Source organism: Lissotriton helveticus, chromosome 5_1 (genome assembly GCF_964261635.1).
Source record: "Lissotriton helveticus chromosome 5_1, aLisHel1.1, whole genome shotgun sequence".
NCBI classification, from domain to species: Eukaryota; Metazoa; Chordata; class Amphibia; order Caudata; family Salamandridae; genus Lissotriton; species Lissotriton helveticus.
In genome coordinates, this window is record NC_136065.1 from 330,852,924 (window position 1) to 330,874,950 (window position 22,027).

The 22,027-nt window shown below is 49.7% G+C and overlaps 1 protein-coding gene and 1 non-coding gene across 2 annotated transcripts in view; one reads left to right on the forward strand and one right to left on the reverse strand.

The window, feature by feature from the left end:
* Positions 1-22,027, forward strand: part of LOC144752466 (uncharacterized) — a 284,221-nt gene that overhangs the window by 213,564 nt on the left and 48,630 nt on the right. The gene's annotated exons all lie outside the window — the stretch shown is intronic.
* TRNAV-CAC (transfer RNA valine (anticodon CAC)) lies at positions 10,987-11,058 on the reverse strand. The gene has a single exon. It is a non-coding gene; the product is annotated as a tRNA-Val (tRNA).

The window sequence follows — 22,027 nt, forward strand, 5'->3', positions numbered from 1 at the left end:
GCCTTCTGTGAATACCAAAATGAGTAAGTGCCCTCTGTGAATACAAAAATGGTAGTAAATTTCGGATTTTGTCTTACGTTAGTTCTGTGAATCGGGCCCATAGAGAAGTTTACAAGAGAAATTTCAGGACGAAATTAAGAGACATTACTTTTGCCATTAGCTAATGTTGAATTGGAGCACTTTTTATTTTCTGCGGGGGCGAGGAAGAGGGAACTAAAATTGCTCAATTGTTTCACTTAAAAGCTGTAACAACCTGATGACACCAGAGTGTTGGAATGTTTGTACCCGCCCTACCATAGCACGTTAAGCGGTCAAGCTAACAAAAATGTATCTAAAAAAAACTTGTGAAGAAAGATGCAGTCAGATACTTTCATACTCAAGAAAGCTGAATCAAAAATGATCAGCTATAAAGCCGGACTGGAAGTCAGAGCTTGTATACTGGGCCATTTCCTAAATCTTTTACCCATTGTGGGTCAGAGAATGAGAAAAAAGTGCATGCAGCACATGCATGAATTTACTACATTCAGGGCTTCAAATGATGCTAAAAGGGTTGGGGGTGTCTCTAAAAGGGTGTTGTCTAAGGAATGTACCTAGGAATCACAGATGGATTTCTACTGTAATGTCATTAAGTGAGGCTAAAACATGTAAACAAAAATCCTGTGCTTACCATAGCATGCCACCCAACCAGTATTTTGCGTGCTTCTCTGTGAGCTTTCAGCTATTGCATTCAGACATATCACACTGTAATGGTCATGCACCTAAAATAAGCCTGCCTGATTTGCTTTACCAATGCTTGTTAGCATCAGATAAATTAGTAAAAACAAAGATTTTGTTTTGAATATGTTCCAATATTGAAAATATGAGAAGGTGAATTAAATATTACTAAGATCTACGGTAGATGTAGTGGTTCTCGGAATGCTTTAAACACTCCTGTTGTTCTCTTCACACCACTTTCCTCTGCAGTCTCTTGAACGGTTAAACACATTTTCTCCCTGCATGTTTCTGTAATCCTACAACCTTCAGAGAGGCCAAAGAGTGGAAGAGTATGTATTCTGATCTGAACTTCTTTATTACCCACTGACAGGAGCTGTTAGGGTCTGGCCCCACCTTAGCCTCAGCTCTGAAGCTCTCACTGGCCAGTTATAAACACCCAAACACAAACCTGAACTCACAAAGGCAGCAAGAAGTGATTCAGATGACTGCACACATCACATAGAAGTAATATGCTGCACACAAAACAAGCATTGGAAATGCAATAGGTCTCGGATTTATTTGAGTTAGAGCAAATGGCATTGTAAATGGCAATGTCTTTTCGCCATGTTTTATGGAGTGTATGCATGTGGTGTGTAGGGGAATCATGTGGGTTGGATTGGAATTGTAGCAATGGTGGCATGCTGCGCTTTAGATGACTATGTTTAAAAGTAAAGTGCGCTATACTGCGATTGCTACAATAGTTCATTGTAGATGCGTTAACAATTGATGTGTGTACTGATGGCTGGTGGTGTGTGTGCTTGTAGAAATTGTGCACTGATGGCTGGTGGTGTGTGTGCCTGGTGGAAGTGTGCACTGCCCGCTGGTGGTGTGTGTGTGCCTGGTGGAAGAGTGCACTGATGGCTGGTGGTGTGTACCTGGTGAAAGCGTGCACCCTGCATACTCTCACACTGCTCACCCGGCACACACACACTGCTGGCCCTGGACACCCACATACTGATCACCCTGCATACTCAAACACTGCTCACCCTCAATACTCACACTATGCTCACCCTATATACTCACATTCTGCTCCTCCTGCACACTCACACACTGCTGGCCCTGGACACCTACATGCTGCTCACCCTGCATACTCACACACTGCTCACCCTGCACACTCACACACTGCTGGCCCTGGTCACCCACATACTGATCACCCTGCATACTCACACACTGCTCACTCTGCGCACTCACACACTGCTGGCCCTGGACACCCACATACTGATCCCCCTGCATGCTCACATATCGATCACCCTGCATACTCACGCTCTGCTCACCCTGCATGTCTCACTCTGCTCACCCTGCATACTCACACTCTGCTCACCCTACACACTCATACACTGCTGGCCCTGGACACCCACATACTGATCACCCTGCATACTCACATACTGATAACCCTGCATACTCAAACACTGCTGGCCCTAGACACCCACATACTGATCACCCTGCATACTCACACACTGCTCACTCTGCACACTCACACACAGACATACTGATCACCCTGCACACTCACACACTATTGGCCGGCCCTGGACACCCACATACTGATCACCCTGCATACTCACACGCTACTCACCCTGCACACTCACACAATGCTGGCCCTGGACAGCCACATAATGATCACCCTGCCTTTTCACACACTGCTCACCCTGCATAGTCACACACTGCTCATCCTGCACACTCACACACTGCTGGCCCTGGACACCCACATACTGCTCACCCTGCATACTCACACACTGCTCACCCTGCACACTCACACACTGCTGACCCTGGAATCCCACATACTGATCACCCTGTATACTCACACACTGTTCACTCTGCACACTCACACACTGCTGGCCCTGGACACCCACATACTGATCACCCTGCATACTCACATACTGATCACCCTGCATACTCAAACACTGCTCACCCTGCATACTCACACTCTGCTCACCCTGCATACTCACACACTGCTCACTCTGCACACTCACACACAGACATACTGATCACCCTGTACACTCACACACTGCTGGCCCTGGACACCCACATACTGATCACCCTGCATACTCACACACTGCTCACTCTGCACACTCACACACAGACATACTGATCACCCTGCACACTCACACACTGCTGGCCCTGGACACCCACATACTGATCACCCTGCATATTCACACTCTGCTTACCCTGCACACTCACACTGAAATGCGTTAGACTAATGCGTATGTGCTACTTGGCACTTTGGCAGAGCTGCAGGGTCTTATTTTCTATTTAGGAAAATGACAATGATGTGCACATGTTTAAAGAGGCTCCTCCCTAATTACAAGAATGAAAAACTTTGCTCGCTTTGCGAACACAGTGGGGTCGAGTTATAAACCATTGTAAACAAGGAAGCCATAGTTGTTGTTCATGCAGCAAACAACCACTGTCAAAGCCTATCGTCCTGGCTTGTTGTAGATTTAATGTCACTTGTTGTATCATTTATCTGGATGCAATGACAGAAGCAGCAAAATACCAGGTGGGTCGCACACTAGGTGAAGCACAGGTTTATAGCTTGGGTGCTTTTAAGCCACGCCCTCAATTACATCTGCCTTCTCGCCCTGCCAGCGTTTTTATTGAAGGCATCTGAGGACAGGTCCTGGCGTACATATGGAGCTAAAGTACATGGACCCCAATTCGGCAATCCCAATATAAGCAGACATGAGTTGTTGCGATATATAAGAGGTTTAAAAAAAAAAAAAAGGGGGCCAGAGTGGAACTGAATACAATACATTCGAGGTGAAGGAGCCGAAAGGTCCTGCCATCAACACGAGCAAAGGGGGTGGCACCCTTCACTGCCTTTGCGGTAAACGTGAAAGAGACCCGGTATAGTTCTTTCCAGCATTTTTACCATTTTAAACAATGAAGCCAACACGAGCAAAGGAGGCGGGCTCGGAGCTTGCTGGGTCCAGGCTCCAAAGTTCTCAGACAGGGTTTATTCTGTAGCACTCTGATACGGATGAATGCTCCCTTTACACAGCTGACAGAGTGCAGTCGGAGCACTTCTGGAGGAAGGCATGTGGACCCGGAAGTGGGATTGCCAGTGAAATCGGAAGTGGGACTATCGAAAGGTTAAGGAAGAGCGTCCACGAAAAGCAATGCTTTCATACAGGTACCAAACCACTACTTTGTGCTATATATGCATACCCACAATACTTTGTACTATATTGTTTTATGTTCATTTCATTGCATGTTTCCAGTTGTTAATTATAGAGAAATGCACACCGGACCAAGTACACTTCCACATTGCACCCATTTTACATAACTAAACCTAACCTATCTAAGAAAACGAGGCGATAAAACGACCTGAGCCCCCACACTCTGGGCAAAAGAGGGCTGTGTCCTACTGGGAGATACGGTTGAGAGGAGCAGCAAACAAGAACCCGTCGCTGAGATTTTACGTTTAAGGTTCACTTTCCATGAAACAATCACTACGTGCACCCCACGCCCGTTTGCAGTATTCAAAGTTAGCCCCCCTTAGAGACTCCCACCCTCACCCCCCTCCACTCTCTAAAATTAGGAGGTCTCGGAAGTGAACAGGTCGCACCGGTCTCTCTCCGCCTGAGTGTCACATCTCTCCCGCAGGTACCTCAGCTGCTCCAGAAACTGCGGCTTCAGAACGTCTCCGTTCATCTGCAAAGAGAAAGGAGACAGAAATGTGGTTGTGAATAACGGGGCCGGACGGCCTGAGGCAGCCCATCACAGTCTGAGGGGAGGGAGGTTGATGTATTTATTACGAGACCCGCCGCAGAAGGGTACCTGTGTGGATAACATGATCGCAGGCGACCTCGAGCCGGCAGCTCCTGACTGAGTGCGCCGGGCAGGAGAGGCCCCCGGGCTCGCATGGAACCCGGAGCGGGACGCGCGGACGTTGCCAGGCGGCAGCCGAGAGACACAATAACAAGCTTATTAAAAACCTGTTTGTGAGACATATCAGTTTGACCTGCGAGAACCAATGTAAGGGAATCGATAAGAGAATTAAGCACTTCATATGATAATAATGAAGCACTGCACCCTTGTAACAGCAACAAACAGATCTCTAGCGCATTGCTCCAGCGAGCTATGGAAGTGCTGGAGCAGCTAGTGCCCGACTCCCCAAGATCTTGTTACCTGTAGTCCGAAGGCACTCCCGTCTGCTTTGCTACTGTGATGAGAGATACGGGTGCAGCAGCCGTATCAGTCCCTCTGTTTACAGTGCCCGGAGCTCAGCTTGGGAAGCCATTGCCGTTACCAGGCGACGGCCGGAAACTACGTCACAGAGAAACTCTGGAAACAGGGAGGAGGTAGTGGCTTTAGGGGACGGGACTTGTGCGGTTTCTGACGTTGCTCTCCTAGCGGTGTGTAAAGGCTGAGCAAACTTCAGAGACACGAACAATGGAGAAAAAGCTTGTGAGTGGTGCGCGCGCGCGCGCCACTGCGAGCATATGTCTTCAATTATCGCTGCCATGACGGCCGCGATAATTGAAGACCTATGGCCTCTGGTGCGCGTAACAGACACCAATAGGCCATGGGCGGAGCTACGCGACCGCCCATGGCCTATTGCGTGTTCTGTTTTAAAAGTACACGCACGCAAAAGCCAATGAAAATGGACCTAGGAAATAACACGCACGAGCTGCGTGGAATTTCCAGGTCCATTTTCAAAACCCCAGGAAAAGGACTAGCTGTGGCCCGAGACCTAAAAACTACCGAAATAAAAGCAAGCACTCTTAGTGAATACAAAATTAAGTATGACATCGAAAAAGTAAAACAGGAACTACATCGCTGACATTGATTACCTTCACAGTTTTTCAGTCATTGTTAAGAAACTGATCAGTGTGTTTGTCTTAAAGGTTCGGGATGTGAATATAGGGCCCCGTTTCAATTTCAGTGTTTACTTTAATTACTGGCAGACTGTGACCCAGAGCGACCCGCCCCACTTAAACCTGTGAAGTACACAATCTGTGTATGCAGAAATGCCCAAAATACTGTGTATGCATGTACATCTTACACCCACGAATACTGTGCATAAGGTGCATTCCAAGAAATGTGGTCCGGGATGCACTTGGACCAATAAGCAGCCCTGGCAAAATGTTCAAATTAGCACCGCTTCTTCCCTCTCCGCACTCCCGTCTCGCTCTCCTTCCTGATGTAATTATTTCGGGCAACAGGAGAAAGCGATCCAGGCGCCATCAGCTGCCCCCTCACATAATACCATCTGCCCTCCTATGGTTCCAGCCAACTGGGGAAATGTCCAGCCTGAACCAATGGGGAAAAACGGGCAGTCCAGGACTGGATGGGGCAGCCACATCCTTCAGAGACAATTGTGCCTGCCCCAGCATAACTACTGTTCCCCTACAGCACCCAGAACAGGCACTTGGCTGTAGTAGAGAAAGCCGTAAAGTAGGCAGGGTTCAGAAATGTTCCAGAAAGCATTGCAAAACCCTTGCTCCTCTGCCACTCATGAGCAGTAGAATACAAATGTTCATTCCTACTTCTAAGTAGAGGCTGAAATCTAAGAATTAGTTTGAGGTTCCCTTGAATGCCCAAACATGTCAACAAGGGAGTTGCCAGAAAATGTAAATGCCACCTACTTTGAACCAAACTTCTAAGTATGCACAATGAGTAAAGCAAGTATACCTGCCTCTTCCTCTACTAGTCCCCTTCACCCTTATATCGATCCCCGGGGTGGCTCCCTTATCTCAGAGCAGCGGAAAAGGGAAAACTAAAATGATAACATCAACGTTATTATCATTTTATTTTTCATTGCTGCAGGGCTGGGTTATGGCGGGCGGGGCTGGTGGCACAGGGTGGAGAAGTGGTTCATGTAATTAAGTGTTCATGGCGGTTTGGCCGGCCGTCTTGGGCTGGCCAAACAGTCATGCGCACTTTGCATGTTCTCCACCAGATCATAATACACAACCTGGGTGGAGAACATGCACAGTCTCCCTGTCCATGGCTGAGCGCCCAACCACGGCACTTAGATCAATTGTAATGCTGCTTTGCAGCATTGTGTTTGGCTTAGGTCCAGTCTATCATCCTCCCCAGGCTGGACTATTACAATGCACGTTATCTGGGTGCCCCTACCTCGGTCATTAACCGATTACAGATCATCCAGAACAACGCAGCCAGATTGCTCACTGGTACACCCAAAATATCTTCTGCCAAACCCGCCCTGCGCTTCCTTCATTGGCTTCCCGTGAAAGATAGAATCAGTTTTAAGTCACTCTGTATCGTCCACAAATCTCTCCAGGGCAAAGGACCGCCCCTACTCTCTGCCATAATCCATCGCTACAAGGCCTGGAGGACACTGCGTTCGGACGGACTCCGCCTCCTTGCCACCCCAAGAATCAACCGAGCCAGGAGTGGCGGTAGACTGTTCTCCCTGAACGCAGGCAGACTGTGGAATGCCCTCCCCCTTCAACTCCGAAATCAACCCAGTCATGGCATCTTTAGGAAACAGCTGAAAAGAAACCCTCCTCTTCCCGTAACCGTAATTTTCTCTCCAGATCCAGGCTAAAGTGTCTCTCCGGACTCCCCAAAACCCATCGAACCAGAGAAAAATCAGGCCCCGGAAAAAACTCACACTGGAGTCCTTTGATATTACCTTTAGCCAATTATGGGTGGATCCAGACAATTTCCAGCAGGATCCCACGGAATTGCTAGATACGTTTAACACCATTTTGGTAAAAACCCTTGATGTGATTATACCAGAGAAAAACACCTCTGTGGCCACTCGGCGGCCCACTGCCCCTTGGTATTCAGGAGACCTAAAAAATGAAAAGTCTCGAACAAAGCGTTAGAACGACGCTGGAGGAGGACAAATAATGATTTAGATAAAAAAGCTTTTAAATCCTCCCAATCACACTATCATAAAGCTATTAAAGGAGCTAGATGCTCTCATCTCCGTACCCAAATAGAACAAGCGGAAAACTCGGCCAAGACTCTTTTTAATATAGTCAAGGATTTTCCTCCCCCCCCGCTTGTAGACAGACACCTCCTCAATCTCAACTATTGGTAGACTCTATAGCAAATTTTTTTAATGAAAAATAGCTGCTATCTATTCCAATTTCTCAACGGTGAATTCAACCATCTTGGACCCCACTCGGTCCGAAGACAACCGTTTGACATCTACTACGGGTCTCTTAAACCAGTTTGCTGACATTTCGATCGAGGAGACTGAAAACTTACTTCGGGCTGTGAAATCTGGTTCCCCAACAGATCCTTGCCCCCCAAGCATAATGGCCTTGCTCTCCCCCACATGTGCCCCTCTAATACAACACATTTCTAATTCCTCCATCCACACGGGCTGTATTCCCCCCACCAGGAAGGAAGCACATGTCCGCCCCATACTGAAGAAAACATCAGCAGACCCACAGGTGTTAGGGAATTACAGACCGATATCCTTGTTACCACTTCTGGGAAAAACAATAGAATCATCTATAAATAAACAACTTAGCCAGCACCTGGAATGGAACAACTTTTTGGATCCATCCCAGTCTGGATTTCCGCCCTGGCTACAGCACAGAAACAGCCATTTTGGCTGTTACTGATTCCTTACGTCTTAGGCTTGATGCCGGTGGCTCTATGATTCTGATCCTATTAGACCTCTCAGCGGCTTTTGATACTATATCTCATCAATTGCTGGCCGACAGACTACAGGATTGTGGTATCGGAGGCATGGCTCTGAAATGGCTAAAGAACTTCCTTACGGATAGATGCCAATCTACCGCCCTAGGTACGTTTACATCTCAAAAATTTCTGTTGGAGAAAGGCGTTCCTCAAGGCTCATGTCTGAGCCCAACGCTTTTTAATGTTTATATGGCCCCTTTAGTGAAAATTGTGCAACCTTTCGTCTTTGAGATTGTATCATACGCCGATGATACCCAATTGTTATTCCCGATAGGCTCAAACCATGTGGATGAGAAATCCCGGTTCTCAAGAGGAATGTTAGCTATCTCTGAGTGGATGCGGGAAAGATGCCTCCAGCTCAACCCTGGGAACACGGAGCTGATGCTCCTATGTAAAGCTGCCCACTACTGGTCAGCCGACTGGTGGCCAGTTGAGTTGGGCGAGGCCCCTATCCCCTCCTTTTCAGTCAAATCCTTGGGTATTCAACTGGATCATAAACTTTCTATGAAAGACAACATCAAATCCATTGCAGGTCATGCTACTACAGCCTCCGGCTTTTACGACAGACTCTTCCCTACCTTCCATTAGAACATCGGAGAACTGTCGTCCAGGCTCTGGTTATGAGAAAACTTGATTACGGGAATGCACTATTGGCCGAAGTTGGAGACACAGCGTTAGCTAAACTACAGGTTATACAAAATACTGAAACTAGGATGGTCTATAACCGCCCGCCCAGGATTTCCATCCCTTCCCTTACTTAGAGAACTTCACTGGCTCCCAGTGAAAAAGAGAGTCCTTTTTAAGACCTGTTGTCTTTCCTTTAAGGCCCACAAAGGGGAGGGACCCCGTTACCTACATGAGAAGTTACACAAGTATGCATTAGAACGTAACCTCAGATCCAACTCTCAGGCCCTCCTTAGGGTTCCTCGTATTCGCCTGAGCGGCACAGGAGGCAGGGCTTTCTCACATGTCGCCCCCAAATACTGGAACTCGTTACCGGAGGTGTTGTGTAAATCAACATCTCTCCAATCCTTTCGGAAACTACTGAAAACTTTCTTGTTCTAAAGCCTTCCTTCTCCAACGAATCTACTTCCATCTCTCTAGAGGTCCTCCTCCAGGTACAAGCGCTGAGATGCCCCCGGGTGATTCACGCGCTATACAAAAAGACAATAACATAACATAACATAACCCCCCCTCCCGCTCTGTCCACTTATCGAGTAGTTCTGCCTAGCGCTGGGAGGCCTCCGGGTAGCCATGCGCTCTATAAATATCCTTTCATTTCACTTAGGGGAGCCTGTGTGGTTCCTGCTTCTTCTGGACACGGAGTCAGGAAGAGAAGCGAAGAGAACGACAATTTTTAGAAAATATTTTTAAACCTGCCCCACCACCCCCGTTCCCTACCAGCGCCCAATGATCCATTCTTTTATCCTCCCTCCATTCCATTCTTTCACCTTTCCAGCCATCCAGAGTTTAGATCATCTATGTTTTCACCTTTCTCTCCATCCATCCATCATCATTTTGTTCACAAGTTGATCACTCATCCTTTCACTGTTCCAGCCATTCATTTTTTCACCTTTCCATCGTTTCACCTTTGCATCCATCCATCCATCCATCCATGCATTTATACATCCACTGATCTTTTCATTCACGCAATGAAAAACCCACCTTTCACTCTTCCAATCAATCATCCTTTCACCTTTCTTTTAAACCTTCAATCCATATCCTTTCACCCTTTATTCCACCCTTCCAACTTGAATCAATCAATCTATTACCCCCAGGTCCCTCCGTCCTCGACACCTTCATAACAAAGTGAGATAACCCATCTCACAGACAGAAAAAAAGAACGAAGGAATGCTGGACCTACCCTCCCCCTCCCGCTGGGAGTACATAAGCGTACCGGTCCCAGCATTCCCTCTGTTCTTTTTTTCTGTCTCCGACAGATTTGGATGTGTTTGCTGCTTACCTGTTCGTTCCGTGGATTCGTCTTCCTGGTCCGCTTCTCCTGGCCCGCCGGGCTTGCTGGGAGTCGCGTTGATGGGCACCTGGCCCTTTGCGGCTGGGGCGCCGCTCCTCCAGGATTCCTTCCGGGTTGCTGCGCGCGTCTTCCTATGGCCGGGCCTGTTGGAGGATGCGCTGTTGCGGCTGTTCTGGGGGTCCAGGGGCTGCGCCGGGCGGTGCTCCTGCTCCCTCTGCCTGACTTGATGGCGTGCTGCAGGCTACCCTTCTTGGATACTCCGGGGTGGAAGGTGGTGATGCCTGGTGATGCCGAGGTTTGTCCCACCTTCTCCTACTGGGCTTCTTCCCCGGTTCTGTGGAGGTGCTGCTTCCCTTCTTCCTCTCTCTCGCCCCTGCTGTCTGGGGTGTCGTTACAGGGGCTGGATTTGTGGAGGTTGGTGTTGGACCTGGTTCCTCCTCCGGTGGCTGCAGTCCTCTTCCCTGTCCGGCGCTAGTGTCTTTGGTGGCGCCTGGGCTGGCTCTTTGGGGCAGGTCGCTTGGTGTCATTCCTGCCCCTGTGATGCTACTCTGGCTGTGTGTCTTGTGCTTTGTATGGGTTGGCCTGGATGTTTTTTGCCCTGTTCTGGTGCCTTGCTGCGCACGGGGGTCTCCTGGGGATGCCGGGATTTGAACCCGGGGCCTCATGCATGTGGTGCATGCGCTCTGCCACTGAGCTACAACCCCGCTGCTGTCCTCCTTGGCGCGTTGGCTCCCGCGGCTGCCTCCTGGTGCTCTGTTTCACGGTTTGGGGTGATGGTGTGGCGCTTGGGCCAGGGCATTTGCCGACGAATGCTGGGGCTCCAGTAGCCACCTTTGCCTCGAGTGTGGTTTGGGAATGTTTTCATTTCCTCTTGCTGGGGGGTTCCATTCCTGCTTGTCCTGCTGCTGCCTCCGCTCCCCCGCTGCTCCCGGGGGTTGGTTGCCCTGGTCGAGTGTGCCTTTGGTTGGGTCTGTGCTTCCTGTGTGGGCTCCATCCTGGTGCTCTTTGGGGCTCTCTGCCCCGCCTCCCGCCTTGGGTGGTTGCGTCTGTTTGTGTGGTGCCGTCTTGCCAGTGTCTTTGCACTGGCCGTCTGCCTCCCGGTGCTTCTTGTTCATGTGCCTGCGGCCCTGCCACCCTGCCTGCGCCTGCTCTCGTCTGCTCTCCACTCGCTGGTGGTGGGGTGTGGTGCTGCTGTTCTGGATTCCTTTGCAGTCGGTCGCTGTGGTTCCGGGTTCGGTGCTGGTCGTCGGCGCTAGTTCATGGGCTCCTCTCCCTTGGTCTCCATGGCCTGCGGCCTTGCCTCCTGCTCACCCCTGCTCTCTCTTTGTTATGCGGGGTCATGCGTGCTGGGGGTATTCTGCTTTTTGGGTCGCTTTTTCCTACCTGGTTTTGGCATGGGTTCCTGTCGCCTAGGTGGTGGCTGGTTCCTTTTTTGGCTGGCTGTGCTTGTGCTTGCTTTTGGGTTCCCTGTGTTGTTGGTGTCTCCCTACCTGCTTGCTTATGCCTTGCCCTCTGCTGCTCTTGTGTTGTTGTTGCCTCTCGCTTCTTCGGCAGCGGCCTGTTGGGAGTGCTGCTCTGTTCCCTCCTGCTTCTGGCTCCTCCGGGTTCCCAGCTTCCTTTCCCCTGCTGTGGTGGGTCGGTTTTTTTGCTGCTTGGGCCGCGGGGGGGGGTCCTGTTGCCTCCCCATGGTTCCTGTCGTCCTGCTGCGGTTTCTCCGATGTCTTGGCTGCTCCTCTGCATCCCTGCTTCTCGGGGTGAGCGGCTGCGAGTGTCCGGGCTTTGGGTATGCTGCGTGCAGTTCTACTTTCTGTGCCCTTCCCTTCGCTGTGGGCTGGCTGTTGTGGCCTCTGCTCCGCTTGGGTGTGCTGGTTCTTAGCCTCTGCTTCCTGGCTTATGCTTGGTTAGTTGGACCTCGGTCGGGTTGGCCGTGTGGTCTCTGGCACCGGTCTCCTGGTAGCTGGCTCTTCGACTTCGCTGTGCCTTGTGGTACCCTCGGTCTGGGGGCTCCTGGTTCCTGGCTTTTGTTGGTCTGCGCCTGGTTCCTCCGGCTCCTTCCCGGATTTTCTCCCTCGCTCCGTCCTGGGGCTTCGGTTGTTGTCCCCAGGTCCTTCTGTGTGCTTGGGTTGCTTCGGGGATCTGGCTGCTTCGGCCCTGGCTCTTCCTGTGCCTGCCTTTGGCTTGCTTCTGGTGTTCCTGGCCCCCCTCCTGGTTCTGTCTTAGTTCCTGCCTGGTTGTTCCTGGCTGGGGGACCTCCTGGAGGTGTCTGTTGGGAGTTTCGGGCTAGGTGTGGTTCGGCGTCCGTTCTTCTTTCCCTGCCATCCTGCCCTCCCCCCCGGGTTTGTTTCCGGGGGTGGTTCGCCTTTTGGTTCCTGGGGTTCGGGCCACTGCTGTCTGGGCCTGGTTGTCTTGATGCTTCCTTGTCCTGGCGTGCCGCCTGGTTTTCCTCTTCTGTGGTTCTCCGGGATGGTGGCCTGTGGTTGTGTTCCCCTTTTCTGTGCCGGACCTGGGGGTGATGTCCTGTTGCTTACCGGGGATCATGTGTGGTCGGGCCGGGTTGGTCCCTGTCTGGCCTCCTAGGGCTGCCGGGTGCTGTTGGCTTCTTGTTCCATCTGCACTCGGGTGTGTTTGCTCCCCGGGTTGTTCTGGTCTCGGCTGGTTCCCGTGCCTGGGTGTCTGCTGGGGCTTTCCGCTCCTTGTCGGGCTCTGTTTCCTTGTCTGGGCTCTCTTTTGGGTCCTGGCGGGGTGCTCTGCTGTTGTGGCGGCGTCCTACTGGGAGTCCTGTGGGTCCTGGTCTGTGGGCTTCCTGTTGGTCGGCTGGCCTCGGGCTGGGACTCCTGGGTTCTTTGACTGTGCTGCCCCTTCTCGGGCAGCTGTTGGGGGTGTTTTGCCGGGCGTTTCCTGGTGTGGGTCTGTTTGGGTGCCCCTCCCCCCCTCCCTCTGTGGTTGGGGTGCGGTTCCGTGGTGCTCTTGCCTCTGTGGACCTCTCCCTCCGGGAGTTTTCCTGGTGCTTGGCCCTCTGCCTTTCTGCTTCCTCCTGCTTCCGCTTTGGCCTTCCGTGTGGTCCTGCGGTGTTGTGCTGGTGGTTCCCGGTTCATCCTGCCCTTTGTTTTGGTTGGCCTGCTTCTGGGATTGTTGTCCCTGCCAGTCCTCCTGTGTGGTCAGGTTGCTTGGCTCTGGTCCTCGCTTCCTGGTTCCTTTGGCGTTTTTTGCCCTGCTTTTTGCTGTTTGCTTGGCTCCTCTCCGGTGTTGCTGGGTTCGGGCCTTGTGCTTGTGGCCTGGTTGCTGTGCACCCTGGGGCTTTCTTTTTGTCCGCTGCTCCTGCCCTGGCGGTTTGCCTGGCCTTGGTGTGGGGTGGTGGGGCGGTCCTGTGCCATGTGGGCGCCTCCTTTGTGCTGTCCTCTGTGCCTGGTTTTGGGGCTGCTGCGGTTTCCAGTTTGCTCTCTTCTGCCCTCTAGCCTTGTTTTCCCTCCCTTTTGGGGTTGGGGGTATCTGGGGGTTGTGGCCGGTGGCTCTGTGCTAGCCCTTGTTGGGCTTCTTTTTTGTTGGTTTCCGGTCTTGTTGGCCTTTCCTTGCTTGGTCGTTTTTCAGCTGGTGTCTGGGGGGGTCTCTGTGCGATGGCCTTTGGATTGGGCTCCTCTGCCCGGGTTGCTCTGGGTTTGGTGGCCGTCCGGGTTTTGTTGGTGGCCTCCTTCCCTGTGGGGTTTTTTGGTCTTCTGGGGTTTGGGGTTTTCCCCTTCCCTGTTTGTCGGTTTGGTTCAGGTTCTCGCTCCTGTTCGGCTCATGGGCTCCTGTTGCTCCTGGGTCTCCTCGGCTGGCTTTTCTCCTCTCGTCTCTTTGGGCTGCGTTCCTTGGTTTGGGGTGGTGGGCCGGTTTTCTGGCCTGTGCTTCTCCTTCCTTTTTTGGTCTGGGTGCTTGTGCCTGCGCTCTGTTGGCCGTTTCTTTCTTTGGCGTTCCTGGTGGTTGTCTGGGTTTCCTTCTGGGACTGCCGGGTCCTGTGTGCCTTCCTGCTGGTTCTGGGCTTGGCTGTGTTCGCTCCTGGTTTCTTCTGTTTTTGTCGGTGAATCCCTGGACTCTTTGTGTCCTGGTGGTTTGTCGTGTTTTTGGATGAATGCCGGGGTTTGCTTTGGTATTTCTCACTTTGTTATGAAGGTGTCGAGGACGGAGGGACCTGGGGGTAATGTCCTATTACTTACCGGTAATCTTCATTACTCCGGGTCCCGTAGTCCTCGACACCTTCATGGATTCCCTCCCTCCCTCCCGATCTGCCGGCCTTCATCCATGGCTTGGTATTTCAGAGGGAATGCTGGGACCGGTACGCTTATGTACTCCCAGCGGGAGGGGGAGGGTAGGTCCAGCATTCCTTCGTTCTTTTTTTCTGCCTGTGAGATGGGTTATCTCACTTTGTTATGAAGGTGTCAAGGACTACGGGACCCGGAGTAATGAAGATTACCGGTAAGTAATAGGACATCTACGATCTATCTATCTATCTATCTATCTATCTATCTATCTATCTATCTATCTATCTATCTATCTATCTATCTATCTATCCATCCTTTTGTCCCCCAACTATCAGCTTTATGCAATTCGTTTGCTCTTTTCACTCTACCCCCCTTCCACTTTTCCTTTTACCTAATCCTTGTTCCATGTGGTCTACCTTTTTACCTTTGACTTTCCTCCTTCTCTCTTCATTTTCGGTTTCTTTCTACCACCTGTCTTTCTTTACATTGTTTTTTCTTACCTTTCTCTTCCCCATAGCTCTGTCTGCTGCTATCTGTCCTTTTTAGATGCTTTCATCATTTCTGTCTCCTTCGTTGCACTTGGCTCATTTAGCAACCCTTCCCTGTAGACTGCAGGTAGAAGGGTGGAAAGGCACACAAGGAGACCATTGGTCGACCTCAGGTGCAGTTTCTATCCCCCCCGTAAGATTCTAAAGCGGGGGTTCATGACGCCACTGCATGTCAATGCAATTCGATGCATGGAGAATCAGGCTGGAACTGCACGACGGTGCAGAGTCAGCTCTGAGTGCCCAGACCTCCTGCCCGCGGGTCCCAATCGTGTGGTCTTAAAAACTGTGAAGAGAATAATGCGCCAATCTGCGACAAAACGGCCACTCAAACGCTACACTCAAGAACAGTGCCTACTCATCTCACGATATTTTTTAATTGCATTTAAAAGACCAAACTGAGTTAAGAAAAATACAGGTTGCAAGCATTGTAATGCAAGGAAGGTTTCTCACATTTTAACCGGTAATAATGGTGACACAGCCAAAAATGTATGCCTGTTTATAATTGGAAAAAAATATGGGAACCTTTGTAAAATTCATAATTGAAGTGGAGGAGAAATTTCACCTAATTCTCAAGTTAAAAGAAAAACCGTTAATATTTATAGATGAAACTTCTGGAAACTTGAGTAGAATCACACTGTGGGTCAGAGGATTACACAGGGTTGGACGAGACTTCTGTTGTCCGCAGGAGATGGACGCAAAATTTTAAACCGTGAAGAGATGAAGAGTCGTCTTGCTTTGGGACGTCGTTTGTATCAGGATGACAGATATTTAATTCTGTTTCACGCTCATGTGGCCCGGATGAATCACGGACATTGATTGCCTGCTAAAGTAAATACTCGCTGTCTTAAAATCAATAGGACAATCAGTGCGAGTGTGGACAACGGTGTATTATTGGTATTAGATATTGACGAATTAGTAATTTTCAGATATCAGCAGAAGAGATGATCAACAATCACTATAATTGTTTATGAAAGGTCGTTTTCTCCCGTATAATTTATTTATTTATTCGTTTTATATAGCACAAACAAGACCCAGTTTGGTGTCAGAGCGCTTTACAAGAACAACGAAAGGTAGTTATCGTATAAACGATAAACCATATAGAACAACAAGGTACTGGTCATATGGGCAAAAATTACAGACGCGAGTCATAGGAGAGTAGAGGCAAATAGTCGATTATAGGTAATGGAATGGGGTAACTCCAATGGATGTCAGGATGATCTCAGACAAGCAGGAAATAGCATCACGCTTGAGGAGAGGGAGGTATAGTTTCAATGTGAGAGGAATCTATTTGATAGACGTTTTACTTCTTTTTTTTAAGACGGAAGTGGAAGGGTTGGACCTGGTCTCCAGATGAAGAGAGTTCTAGATTTTTGGGTCAATTCCAGATTTTATTTTTGTTGAATTTTTGTGCCTTAAGTAGAAAGGAGCTTGTGCTTTGAAAAGATCTGTTTCTGGTCGATAGAGTCAGTCTTTGGGCCAGGTCGGTGGGAGTGTTGTGATGAAGAGTTTCATGGGTCATACAGGCAATTTTGAGATGGATCCTAGCCTCCTACGGTAGCCAATTCCATTGATATGTGGTCTGGGGTGATATACAATCCCTTTTTTTTGAGCCAGTGATGAGCCTTGCTGCCGCATTCAAGGTAGCCTTCAGCGTTGCAAGTTTGATTTTGGGAAGGCTCACAAGGGTGGCACTACCATAGCCTAATTTTGATACCACAAGGGCTTGAACCTCTGTTTTGAGACCTGACGTTGGAAGGAAATATTTTGGTTTACTCAGTACTTAACCCCTTCCATGCTGCCGTCGGCCATTGGCCGACGGCAGCACTACCTCCCCAGTGCTGCCGTCGGCCAATGGCCCCGGTCTGCCCGGTGGTGAATGGAGAGATCTGCATGTTGATGGGAGGGAGGAGTGCACCTGGGACCTGAATAGGGCTGGGCATTCCCTCCACAATACTGGCTCCGCCCCCTGTGGTGCGTCTGATGTCCCTAGCCTGTCCTGTGAATGGGGAGAGGGGCTGAGCACAACGAAGTGATCAAGAACCAGTTGTAACTGGTTCTCCCCTGCCCTGCAGCCTGAGACAAAGGAAAATGTATATAAAAAGGGGCTGTGACCCCTTGTAAGGTTGTTCTCTCTTTGGATCCTATCTTCAGGGGGGCCTGCTGCTGCTGGGCACCAGGAGGTACCGCCACTGGGGACTGCCTCCCTGCCTGGAGGGCCCTGAGAGCTGGCCCCTGGGCCCAGCCTTTGCCCCCCTGCCTTCCTTCCAAGACTTTCCCTGGACCTGGTACTACAGCGCCTGGGGAGCACCATATCTTTATTGCTGGTGAAGCGCTTGACTGTGGTGCTGGGGAGCGCTTTGCTTTCCTGAGCAGCGCTTCTGATTGTGGGCAGTAGAAACGAAGCTGCGATCATCTGGCCCAAGGGAATCCCCAGCGTGGAGATTCCCCCACCACCCACCTAATTTGCGGCGCAGGTGCCACCCCACTTATTTTAAATAGTTGCAAGCAGGTGCCCACCCTGCATTATGGCCGTATGTTTATTTAACCCGGTGCGGGTGCCTACCCCACGACTTGACTTTGTTTAATCCCATTTGCGGGTGGCACCCTGCTTTCTATATTCTTCAACGAGGGAGCCTACCCCTCGAATCACCGCAGATCGGCCCAGGAGTCCCCGGAGCACCGCGCTCGCTCCCCGCTGACGTCAGAGGGGAGCTGCGCTGTGATTGGTGCTCACGCCGGGAGTGCCCGGCAACAGGGGAAGCGTCCTCAGGGGCGTCCACAATGGCGGCCTAATCGAGGCTGCCGCGTCGGCCCCACGTACCTCCAAGTGAAGAAGCGACAGGAGCCTACCCCGCGCTCGAAGATGGGGAGAGAGAGGAGCAGCGCGGCCGGTGTCAAGAAGCAGCCTGCGGGGAGACAGAGACAGGAGAGAGCCCAGCGGAGACTTCACCCTGCGCCATACTGGCCCGGTGAGTTTGGCAGGGCTGGGGGGCCCCGCGAGATTAGGTGGTGTGCCTGATCGAGGCCCAAGTCTATTTGCCCTTCAGAGCGGCCCTGTCTTGCAGTGGGCCGCTCCAACGGTGGGCAGAATTGGTTCCTGGGCGCCAGTCCACTCCAACGTCTTGGGCATCGTTATTCCTAGAGCCTGAGGGCTCCAACAAAGCCCCAATTATTTTCAGAGCCTAGATGGCTCCCGGGGCACATTATTGATTTAAAGGGCCAGAGAGGCCCGGGTTCCTTTCCACGCTGGGCATCAGGATCCTAGATCTCCGAGTGGCTCCCCTATATTATTTTCAGCACCAGTGCGCTCCCCGCTTAGGGGGAATAGGTGATTTCAGAGCCTGAGGGCTCCAACCAGGCACATATTGTTTTCTGAGCCTAGAGGGCTCCAACGTTTAATGCAATTTGTTTAGAAGGGCTACTGAGAGTCCTTACAGTATTTTTCCCTACCTCACAGCTGACCAGCAAGTAGTGGGCAGCTGCACCGTTTAGGTTCCTCATTTCTAGGGGACATGTTTTGAACTCAGGAGTGAGGCGCACTACTTCGCCCACATTGGTGCCTTTACAGCTGCCCAGCAAGTAGTGGGCAGCTGCCATGTTTAGGCCCTAAACTCTGGCGCACTCTTCTGTTTTCTGCCTGCGCAGGCGGCCCTGACTTTTGGGACTAAGGGCGTTTGAGCCCCATGAAAGGCCAGTGGTCCTGGGGACAGTACCTAATGTGATTCTTGCACAGGGCGATGGTATTCTGTGTTTGTCATAATAATTGCCTAATAGTGATTTATGCATAATGTGCAATGCCTTTATGCCTGTGATACCTCGAACTGTGTTTTTTATTATGCTTAGGAGGTTGTTTTGCCTAGTATAGTTTATGCTAGTGAGTTTATGTTTTCCTGCGTGATCTATGCCTAAGGTGATTAGGATTGCGTAGTGTGTACCTACCTTTTACCAGTGGTTACTGGTTGTGTTCTACAAGTGTTATTTTGTGCTACAGTTATTCTAAGTGCTATTTCTGACGGTGGCCCATGTGGCCCTGTCCTGTATATGTAATCCCCTGTAAATACTGCCCAGTGCCAGTTGGCACAGTGTAACTGTGTGATTATGATCTAATGTGTTTATGGTAACACAAAGCTATTTTTATATATAACCTTGTGTGGCGTTCCTGATGTGGTGTACCTAGTGTGTTGCGCAAACGCTTTACACATTGCCTCCGGGATAAGTCTGACTGCTCTTGCCAAGCTACCAAGGTGGTGAGCAGGGGTTATCTTGGCGTGTAACTCCCTTGCCCTGACTAGAGTGGTGGTTTCTGCCTGGCTTTGGCGCAAGCCTTAGCCAGCCAGAAATCCCATTTCTAACAGTGTTTAACACATTAAAATCCACGTGGTATAGTAAATACAGGACACATTTCCCCTGTTAAATTCTAGGAGGTTCAACCTATCAAAATTTAACAAAGGTTGAGGTATTTAACATGTCCGAAAATTAGTGGATGTTTTAAATACCTTTTAACTCGTAATTCCAACCTGTGCGTAAACAACAGTTTATGTGCGGGTCAGAATATAACAAACAACTCACAATAAGGCCCGAGAAGTCTTAAACATAGCCATGCACCCTCTGACATGGTCTGCAAAACCCAGATAAATGAAGGAGGTTATAAAAACCCCAATCTTATTGTCCTACCCACTAACACTGAAGGAGAGTTGGTCCTGAGATGAGTGTGCAAAACGGTCATAAATTGAAACGTAATGAGGAAACATGGGAGAAGGAGAGATCAATGTTAAAAGCAATGTTTGGTGTTTTCTTTTTTGACTAAGGCCACTGAAGAGGGTTATTGAGGATCAGAAACAGACTCACAGGAGTACCACTACCAACCACATCATGCCACTCCCTCAAGACTAAAAACTAGGCAGGCGTAATGAGGAAACCTGTAGAGACAACATTGAGACTAGCATCAGAGATCCATCCAATATTGGGACAGCATTCTATAGCTCTATCACATTTCAATACACTTATCTCAGGGGAGAACCAGTGGCACAGACTGAGCACCATCATCAGATATTGAAACTATATAGATAACTGCTGTTCACAGAAACAGTGACAGAGAAAACCCAGCATACTACAAAGGAACCAGAAATAATGGCACAGGTCATAGCCTTGGAGACTATCTTGAAAAAACTAACAGCTTTAAGAACACCTATGTCCGTGGTTGACGATATCACTTTAAAGCTATCCACTGAAGTCATTTTCATGAGAGTTATAGAACTTCCTTTAACTCCTCACTGATTGCAGCCGAAGACAGGCCTGCATTCATAGAACAGAAAATGGCAGCCATCATTTTACCACAAGAGACCAGTCAAGTTTACCACTGAAGGCACTTTGACAAAACTTCAGAAATTTCAGGGTGACAGATAAGACTTATTTTTCTGATTGTATGCGTTCACTTATAAATACAGGTCGAACTTGGATTCGGGTGCCAAATGGGGATATAAACTTTACTATATATATTTGGTCATGTAATGAGTGGAAACGACAAGGGGGAAACATCTGAGTCTGCCGCGAGGCCCACGGGGGAAGGACATAGATGAATTACTTATGAATGGAAAGCACGAGACCCTCGGTCAATGACTTATTAGGGCTTTAACACCAACAATGGTGTACACCTTCCTCTTGAGAAAGATTGTACCCAGTAGGGCAAGGATTACTGCTTTGCATCACTGTTAATACCACCTCACAGGGGTCGGATGTAGACCTAGGCTGCGGATAACTCACCTGACTATAGTGAGTATACCTTGAGCTGTTTATTTGTCTATATACTGTTTTGACTAAAAGTTTAGTAAGAATTACTTTAAAGCTATTACCATTAGTTTGGAGAAGATAGGGCTCATTACTACTCTTGACACTCCTTCCCCAATCAATCAACAAATCAGGGATTTATAGAGCGCACTACTCACCCATGAGAGTCTCAAGGTGCCGAGGGGAGGGGGTACAGTTAGCTCCGTGGTCTTCCGAAGAGCCATGTCTTGAGGTTCTTTCTGAATAGGTGCAGTGTTGGGCTTTGTCTGATGCTGAGGGGGAGTTTGTTCCAGGTCTTGGCCGCAATGTAGGAGCAGGATCTGCCAACCATTGTGGCCCTGTGGATGCGGGGGACCATGGCTAGGGCTAGGTCGGCAGAGCAGAGGTTTCTTTTGGGGGTGTAGAAGGAGATTATTTTGTTACGGTATAATGTAGCCCCCATAATAGAGCTCCTATACACTACTTAATTCACTGAGTGCGCTCTTAGATAGTTATCCACTTACATAACTGTCTTCTCTAATGTTTGTTCTGAAAATCATTTCACAGTAGGCTCCCCTTACCTAACACTTTTTTCATGGTGCAAAACCCACAAGATGTAGCTGCAATTTCACCCAATATCAACAGACTAACTCATATTAAAAGGAATAAAGTGCTATCTTTTTTTTAAACCATTTCATTTGGGTTTCAAGCAATGAAATAAACATTACACTTATGCTCAGATATGAAGGGGATACAAAACATGTCAGCTACTAGTCTGGCATTGATGCATCACTGCATATAGTGAACAAGCATCAAGTCCATGAATGTCCACGGGGCACTTTATTAGAGGTTGAGCCACTCCAGGAAAGGTGTGTCTACTGATCTGTATGCCCAAAGGAGTAATGTTAGAGTTAAAACCAGATATGAACATGCGGTACAGAACTTGATCATGGTGTCTAGGGGAAGAAGGGGGAGGGAGAATGGAAGCGGGTGTGTAGCTGCACACATTGAGTGGTTGGTGCTGCAGGTCTGGGGAGGGAGAAGCGATTGACGAGTCCGCTGGGGTGTTGCGCCTGGGAAGGGGGCGTTCACGCGCAAAACTAGGGGTTTTCGGGAGGGCA